Source organism: Bos indicus, chromosome X, assembly GCF_029378745.1.
Source record: "Bos indicus isolate NIAB-ARS_2022 breed Sahiwal x Tharparkar chromosome X, NIAB-ARS_B.indTharparkar_mat_pri_1.0, whole genome shotgun sequence".
Taxonomy (NCBI): Eukaryota; Metazoa; Chordata; class Mammalia; order Artiodactyla; family Bovidae; genus Bos; species Bos indicus.
The window spans coordinates 83,552,977-83,563,026 of NC_091789.1; positions in this window are offsets into that span (position 1 = coordinate 83,552,977).

Below are 10,050 nucleotides of genomic sequence, written 5' to 3' on the forward strand. Positions count from 1 at the left end.
GGGTGACAATATACAGCCTCCTTATACGTACTCCTTTTCCTATTTGGAACCAATCTGTTGTTCCATGTCCAATTCTAACTGTTGCTTCCTGACTTGCATACAGGTTTCTCAAGAGGCAGGTCAGGTGGTCTGGTATTCTCATCTCTTTCAGAATTTTCCAGTTTATTGTGATCCACACAGTGAAAGGTTTTGGCATAGTCCATAAAGCAGAAATAGATGTTTTTCTGGAACTCTCTTGCTTTTTACATGATCCAGTGGATGTTGGCAATTTGATCTCTGGTTCATCTGCCTTTTCTAAAACCAGCTTGAACATCAGGAAGTTCACGGTTCACATATTGCTGAAGACTGGCTTGGAGAATTTTAAGCATTACTTTACTAGCGTGTGAGATGAGTGCAATTGTGCAGTAGTTTGAGCATTCTTTGGCATTGCCTTTCTTTGGGCTTGGAATGAAAACGGACCTTTTCTAGTCCTGTGGCCACTGCTGAGTTTTCCAAATTTGCTGGCATATTGAGTGCAGCACTTTCACAGCATCATCTTTCAGGATTTGGAATAGCTCAACTGGAATTCCATCACCTCCACTAGCTTTGTTTGTAGTGATGCCACCTAAGGCCCACTTGACTTCACATTCCAGGATATCTGGCTCTAGGTGAGTGAGCACACCATCATGATTGTCTGGGTCATGAAGATCTTTTTTGTATAGTTCTTCTGTGTATTCTTGCCACCTCTTCTTAATATTATCTCCTTCTGTTAGGTCCATACTGTTTCTGTCCTTTATTGTTCCCATCTTTGTATGAAATGTTTCCTTGGTATCTCTAATTCTCTGAAGAGATCTCTAGTCTTTTCCATTCTATTGTTTTCCTCTATTTCTTTGCATTGATTGCTGAGGAAGGCTTTCTTATCTCTCCTTGCTATTCTTTGGAACTCTGCATTCAGATGCTTATATCTTTTCTTTTCTCCTTTGCTTTTCACAGCTATTTGTAAGGCCTCCTCAGACAGCCATTTTGCTTTTTTGCATGTCTTTTTTGGGGATGGTCTTGATTCCCGTCTCCTGTACAATGTCATGAACCTCCATCCATGGTTCACCAGGCACTCTGTCTATCAGATCTAGTCCCTTAAATCTATTTCTCACTTCCACTGTATAGTCATAAGGGATTTGATTTAGATCATACCTGAATGGTCTAGTGGTTTTCTCCACTTTCTTCAATTTAAGTCTGAATTTGGCAATAAGGAGCTCATGATCCGAGCCACAGTTAGCTCCCAGTCTTGTTTTTGCTGACTGTTTAGAGCTTCTCCATTTTTGGCTGCAAAGAATATAATAAATCTGATTTCGGTGTCGACCATCTGGTGATTATCTCAATAGAAATGAGAAAATCAGTCTACGGCCATGCCACCCTGAACGCGCCCGATCTCGTCTGATCTCGGAAGCTAAGCAGGGTCGGGCCTGGTTAGTACTTGGATGGGAGAAATGAGAAAATCATCTGACAAAATTAACATTTTTTTTTGCAATAAGTCATAAAAACGTGGTCCACTGGAGAAGGGAATGACAAACAACTTCAGTATTCTTGCCTTGAGAACCCCATAAAAAGTATGAAAAGGCAAAATATATGATACTGAAACATGAACTATCCTGGACGCTAGGTGCCCAATATGCTACTGGAGAAGAGTGGAGATATAACTCCAGAAAGGATGAAGAGATGGAGTCAAAGCAAAAACAATGCCCAGGTGTAGATGTGACTGGTGATGGAAGTAAAGTCTGATGCTATAAAGAACAATATTGCATAGGAGCCTGGAATGCTAGGTCCATGAACCAAGGTAAATTGGAAGTGGTCAAACAGGAGATGGCAAGAGTGAACATCAACATTTTAGGAATCAGTCAACTAAAATGAACTGGAATGGGGGAATTTAATTCAGATGAAAATTGTATCTACTACTATCAGCAAGAATCCCTTAGGAAAAATGGAGTAGCTCTCATAGTCAACAAAAGATTTGGAAATGTGGTATAGGTGCAGTCTCAAAAATGACAGAATGATTTCTGTTCATTTCCAAGGCAAACTATTCAATATTACAGTAATCCAAGTCAATGCCCCAGTCACTACTGCCAAAGAAGTTGAACAGTGCTATGATGACCTACAAGATCTTCTAGATCTAGCATACACACACACACACACACACACACACACACAAGATATTCTTTTCATCATAGGGAACTGGAATGCAAAAGCAGGAAATCAACAGATACCTGGAGTAACAGGCAACTTTGGCCTTGGAGTACAAAATGAAGCAGGGCAAAGGCTAACAGAATATTTCCAGGAGAATGCACTTGTCATAGCAAACACGCTCTTCCAACAACACAAGAGAAGACTCTACACATGGACATCACCAGATGGTAATATTGAAATCAGATTGATTAAATTCTTTACAGCCAAAGATGGAGAAGTTCTATACAGTCAGCAAAAACAAGACTGGAAGCTGACTGTGGCTCAGATCATGAACTCCTTATTGTGAAATTCAGACTAAAATTGAAGAAAGTAGGGAAAACCACTAGACTATTCAGGTGTGACCTAAATCAAATCCCTTATTTTTATACAGTGGAAGTGACCAATAGATTAAAGGGATTAGATCTGATAGACAGAGTGCTTGAAGAACTATGGACAGAGTTCATGACATTGTACAGGAGGCAGTGATCAAGACCATCCCCAAGAAAAAGACATGCAAAAAGGCGAAATGGTTGTTTGAGGAGACCTTACAAATATCTGAGAAAAGAAGAGAAGTGAAAGACAAAGGAGAAAAGGAAAACTATAGCCATCTGAATACAGAGTTCCAAAGAATAGCAAGGAGAGATAGGAAAGTCATCCTAAGTGATCAATGCAAAGAAATAGAGGAAAACAATAGAATGGGAAAGACTAGACATCTCTTTGGAAAATTAGAGATAACAAGGGAATATTTCTTGCAAAGATGGGCACAATAAAGGACAGAAATGGTATGGACCCAATAGAAGCAAAAGATACTAACAAAAGGTGGCAAGAATACACGGAAGAGCTATACAAAAAAGATTTTAATGACAAAGATAACCATGATAGTGTGATCACTCCCCTAGAGCCAGACATCCTTGAGTCTGAAGTCAAGCAGGCTTTAGAATGCATCACTACAAACAAAGCTAGCGGAGGTGATGGAATTCCAGCTAAGCTATTTCATGTCCTAAAAGATGTTACTGTTAAAGTGCTGCACTCAATATGCCAGCAAACTTGGATCACTCAGCAGCAGCCTTAGGACTGGACATGGTCAGTTTTCATTTCAGTCACAAAGAAAGGTAATGCCAAAGAATACTCAAACTACAGCACAATTGCATTCATCTCACACATTAGCAATGTAATACTCCAAATTCTCCAAGTGAGGCTTCAACAGTAGGTGAATCAAGAACGTTCAGATATTGAAGCTGTGTTTAAAAAGGCAGAGGAACCAGAGATCAAATTACCAAAATCCACTGGATCATCAAAAATGCAAAAGAGTTCCAGAAAAACATCTACTTCTGCTTTATTGACTACGCCAAAGTCTTTGAGTATGTGGATCACAAAACACTGTGGAAAATTCTTAAAGAGATGGGAATACTGGACCACCTGACCTGCTTCCTGAGAAATTTGTATGCAAGTCAAGAAACAGGTAAAACTAGACATGGAAATATGGACTGGTTCCAAATTCGGAAAGGAGTATGTCAATGCTGTACATTGTCACGTTGCTTATTTAACTTATATGCAGAGTACATCATGTGAAATGCAGGGCTGGATGAAGCACAACCTGGAATCAAGATTGCCAGGAGAAATGTCAATAACCTCAGTTATGCAAATGACACCATCCTTATGGCAGAAAGCAAAGAGGAACTGAGGAGCCTCTTGATGAAAGTGAAAGAGGAGAGTGAAAAGCCTGGCTTAAAACTCAGCATCAAAAAACAAAGATCATGGCATCCTGTCCCATCACTTTATGGCAAGTAGATGCAGAAACAATGGAAACAGTGACAGACTTTATTTTCTTGGGCTCCAAAATCACTGCAGATGGTGACTCCTTGGAAGAAAGTTATGACAAACCTAGATAGCATATTAAAAAGCAGAGACATTACTTTGCCAACAAAGGTCTGTGTAGTCAAAGCTATGGTTTTTCCAGTAGTCATGTATGGATGTGAGAGTTGAACCATTTAGAAAGCTGGGCACTGAAGAATTGATGCTTTTGAACTCTGGTGTTGGAGAAGAATCTTGAAAATACCTTGGACTTCAAGAAGATCAAACCAGTCAATCCTAAAGGTAATGAGTCCTGAATATTCATTGGAAGGACTGATGCTAAAGCTGAAATTCCAATACTTTGGCCACTCGATGCAAAGAACTGACTCATTCAAAAGACCCTGATGCTGGGAGAAATTGAAGGCGAGAGGAGAAGGGGACAACAGTGGATGAGATGGTTGGGTGGCATCATCGACTAGATGGACATGAGTTTGTGCAGGCTCCAGGAATTGGTGATGGACAGGGAATCCTGGTGTGCTGCAGTCCATGGGGTCACAAAGCGTCAGACAAGACTGAGTGACTGAACATAACTGGATTGATGATATAAATGCAACAAATTAAGCATGTAAGAAACATATCTTAATGTAATTAAGGCCATATCTGACAAACTCACAGCTAACACCATGCTCGATGATGACATCTCGATTATCAGGAACAAGACAGAGTTCACATTTTCACTCTTACTCAACAAAGTACTAGAAATCATAGTTAGAGAAATCAGGCAAGATCAAGAAATAAAATGTATCAGATATGGGAAGAAAGAGACATAATCTTCATTTGCATCGGACATAATTTTATATAAAGAAAATCCTAATGACTCAACAAAAACCTGTTATATCTAACTAATGAATTCAGTAAAGTTGCAGGATACAAAACTAACATGAAACAATCAGTAGTATTTCTGCACAATAACAACACATTTTCTGAAAAAGAAATAGATCACCTTTACAATAATATTGCAAAAATAAAATACTTAGGCATAAATTTAACTAACGAGATGAAATATGTCTACTCTTAAGACTACAAGACATTGAAAGAAATTGAAGAATATGCAAATAAATGGCAAGGAACCCCATGTTCATGGATTGGAAAAATTAATATTGTTAAAATGTCAACACTACCAAAATCCATCTATAGATTCAATGCAATTTCTAAAAAGATCCCAATGGCAATTTTTACAGATGTAGGAAAAACCCTACCAAAATTTATATGGAACCACAAAAGACCCCAAATAGCTAAAGAAATCCTAAGAAAGGACAAATATGAAGGCATCACACTTCCTTATTTCAAACTATATTTCAAAGCTATAGTAATCTACACAATATGATACTGGCATAAAAACAGACACAGAACAATGGAACAGAATAAGAGCACAGAAACAAAATGAAGCATATGTAGTCAACTAATATTTTACAAGTGAGCTAAGAATACTCAATGGAGAAATGACAGTCTTTTTAATAAATAGTGCTGGGAAAATTAGATATTCACATGTTAAGTAAAGAGTCTGAAGCCATATCTTACATCATTCACATAAATTAACTCAAAATGGATAATCCTAGGAGAAAGCATAAAAATAAACCTCCTTGACATGGGCCTTGGTATTGATTTTTTTTTTTTTTTTTGATATGACGCTTAAAACACAATCAACAAAAATTGTATAAAGGGTGTGATTAAACTAAAAAGCTTTTGCATAGCAAAAGACATTATTAACACAGTGAAAAGACAACCTATGGTGTGGGGGAAATATGTGTAAATTGTATATATGTTAAGAGGTTAATATGCAAAACATATAAACAATAAAAATCAGTTATAAAAACCCAAATAACCTAATTCAAAAAATTTGCAAAGGATGTGGATAGACTTTTTTCAAAGAAGAGATATGAAAAGCCAACTGGTACATGTTGGCTTAGCTGGTAAAGAACCCACCTGCAATGCAGGAGACCTGGGTTCGATCCCTGGGTTGTGACGATCCCCTGGAGAAGGGAACAGCTACCCACTCTGGTATTCTGGCCTGGAGAAGAATTCCATGGACTGTATAGTCAACGGGATGGCAAAGAGCTGGACATGACTGAGCGACTTTCACTTTCACATGAAAAGACACTCAACACATTAGTCATTAGGGAAATACTCATTAAAACCACAATGACTTATCACTTTATGCCTGTTAAAATGACCATCATCAAAAAGACAAGATAAAAAAAATGTTGGCATGCATGTGGATAAAAGGGAACACTAGTATACTGTTGGAAGAATTGTAAATTGGTACAGTCACTATGGAAAACAGCATGGAGTTTCCTCAAAAGATTAAAAATAGAAATACCATATCATCCAGCAATTCCACTTCTGTGAATATATCCAAAGGAAACAAATACATTAACTAAAAAAGGTATCTACATTCTAATGTTTACAGCAGCATTATTTACAATAGCCATACCACAGAAACAATGTAAGTGTCCATCAATAAATGAATGGGTAACAAAGCTGTGATATATATGTGTGTGTATATATATATATGAACAATGGAATATTGTTCAGCCATAAAAATGTGAACTTCTTATCATTTGTGACAACATGGAAGTGAAGTGAGACAGAGAAGTCAAATACTATATAATCTCACTTATATGTGGAATCTAAAATAATAATAATAAAAATCAGAGCTATGGTTACAAGAAACAAATAGTGCAGAAGGGAAATATGGGAAAAAGTGGCCAAAAGATACAAATTTCCAGTTATAAGTAAACACTGGTGGATTAGTTCAAGATGGCAAAGTAGAAAGATATGTTATTCCCTTTTTATGAAAACACCAAAGTCACAGCAAACTGCTGAACAACCATAGACAAAAAAAAAAGCACTGGAACCTGTCAAAAAAAAAAAAGATACCCTACATCCAAACACACACACACACACACACACAAAGCCACAATGAGACTGTAGGAGGGGCACAATCAGCATAAAATCAAATCTCATACCTGATAGGTAGGTGGCTCACAAACTGGAAAATAACTATACCACAGAAGTGATCTCACAAGAGTGAAAGTTCTAAGCCTCACATCTGGCTTCCCAGCCTGGGGATCCAGCAGTGGGAGGAGTCGCTAGGTTATTTGGCTCTGAATGCCAGTGGAGTTTGATTGGAGGACTTCCACAGGACTGGGGGAAACAGAAGCTCCACTCTTGGGACACATACCAAAGCCTTATGCACACCAGGACCCAGGGGGGAAAAAGCAGTGACCTCTTTAGAGGCGGGGACAGACCTACATGCCAAGATTAGAGGGTCTCCTGTAGAGGTGGGGGATGACTGTGGCTCACTGTGAGGACAAAGACACTGGCAGCAGCAGTTTTAAGAAGCACTTACTGGTGTGCTGGAGGAAGCACAAGCTGGAATCAAGATTGCCAGGAGAAATATCAATAACCTCAGATATGCAGATGACACCACCCTTATGGCAGAAAGTGAGGAAGAACTAAAGAATCTCTTGATGAAAGTGAAAGAGGAGAGTAAAAAGTTGGCTTAAAGCTCAACATTCAGAAAACTAAGATCATGGCATCCAGTCCCATCACTTCATGGCAAATAGATGGGGAAACAGTGGAAACAGTGTCAGACTTTATTTTTCTGGGCTCCAAAATCACTGCAGATGGTGATTGCAGCCATGAAATTAAAAGACACTTACTCCTTGGAAGGAAAGTTCTGACCAACCTAGACAGCATATTAAAAAGCAAAGACATTACTTTGCCAACAAGGGTCTGTCTAGTCAAGGCTATGGTTTTTCCTGTGGTCATGTATGGATGTGAGAGTTGGACTGTGAAGAAAGCTGAATGTCGAAGAATTGATGCTTTTAAAGTGTGGTGTTGGAGAAGAGTCTTGATAGTCCCTTGGACTGCAAGAAGATCCAACCAGTCCATCCTAAAGGAGATCAGTCCTGGGTGTTCATTGGAAGGACTGATGTTGAAACTGAAACTCCAATACTTTGGCCCCATGATGCAAAGAGCTGACTCATTTGAAAAGACCCTGATGCTGGGAGGGAATAAGGGCAGGAGAAGAAGGGGATGACAGAGGATGAGATGGTTGGATGGCATCACCGACTCAATGAACATGGTGGACTCTGAGAGTTGGTAATGGACAGGGAGGCCTGGCATGCTGCAATTCATGGGGTCGCAAAGAGTTGGACATGACTGAGCAACTGAACTGAACTGAACTACTGGTGTGAGCCCTTCCAGAAATTGCCATTAGCCCAACCAAACAGTGGGAACACAGCCTTACTCATCAGCAGACAAGTGGCTTAAAATCTCCCTGAGAATAACCCTGTTCACCTGAAGGGCAAGAGCCAGCTCCACACACCAGTGGGCAGGAATCAGACCCTCCTACCTGGAAGTCCCAACCACTAAAGCCAAAGAAGCTGAAGTTGAATGGTTCTATTAAGACCTACAAGGCCTTTTAGAACTAACACCCAAAAAAAGATGTCCTTTTCATCATAGGGGATTGGAATGCAAAAGCAGGAAGTCAACAGATACCTGGGGTAACAGGCAAGTTTGGTTTTGGGAGTACAAAATGAAACAGGGAAAAGGCTAACAAACTTTTGCCAAGAGAACACACTGGTCATAGGAAACACCCTCTAATAATAACACAAGAAATGACTCTACACATGGGCATCACCAGATGGTCAATACTGAAATCAGGTTGATTATATCCTTTGCAGCTAAAGATGGAGAAACTCTCTACAGTCAGCAAAAAGAAGACTGAGAGCTGACTGTGGCTCAGATCATGAACTCTCTGTTGCAAAATTCAGACTTAAATTGAAGAAAGTAGGGAAAACCACTAGATCATTCAGGTATGACCTAAATCAAAACCCTTACAATTATACAGTGGCAGTGACAAATAGATTCAAGGGATTAGATCTGATAGACTGCCTGAAGAACTATGGACAGAGGTTCATGACATTGTACAGGAGGCAATAATTAAAACCATCCCCAAGAAACAGAAATGCAAAAAGGCAAAATGGCTGTCTGAGGGGGTCTTACAAATAGCTGAGAAAAGAAAAGTGAGGTGAGGCTGTCCCAAGATGGCAGAGGAGTAGGATGGGGAGACCACTTTCTCCCCAAGAAATTCATCAAAAGATCATTTGAATGCTGAGGATCTTCCACAAAACAACTTCTGAACTCTGGCAGAGAACACCGGCACCCAGAAAGGCAGCACAGTCTCTTCAAAAGGAGAGATTTGATTACCAGATTGATTGTTCTCTCCCCTTTTGACTCGCTTTTCTACTCCAGGTCACCTCTATCTCCTTCCTCCCTCTTCTCTTCTATACACAGCTCTGTGAAACTCTCTTGGTGTTGCAGGCTGTGGAGAACACTAAGGGACCTGATTACTGGCTAGATTCTATCTCCCCTTTCGACTCCCCCTTTTCTCCTCCTGGCCACTCTACCTCCCTCCTCTGTCTTCTCTTCTCAATATACCCCTGTGCGTCTCTCTGGGTGTTCCTGGCTGTGGAGAATTGTTTGACCAATAACCTATAGGCTTCGTCTTCTATTCTGTATGGATGGAGAAGCCTTGAGGCTACTGTAAGAGAGGGACCAAAAGCCAGAGGCAGGAGGCTTAACTGCAAAATCTTTAGACCATCAGAGAACTCCTGAATCCAGGAAACATTAACAGACAAGAGCTCACAAAAAAGTCTCCACACCTACAATGAAACCAAGCTCCACCCAAGAGCCAACAAGATCCAGTGCAAGACACACCATGCTAATTATCCAGCAAAACAGGAAAACAATACTAAACATTAAAAGATGAGCTTCCCAAAGCCATGCCAAACCTGTAGACAACCCCAAACTGACTACTGGACACTTCATTGCACTCCAGAAAGAAAAGATCCAACTCCACCCACCAGAACACAGATACAAGCTCACTCAGCCTGGAAACCTTGACAAGCCGTTAGTCCAACCACACCCACCAGTAGCAGACTCCATAATTAAGAGGAACCATGAACTTCCAGTCTGCAGAAAGGGCAC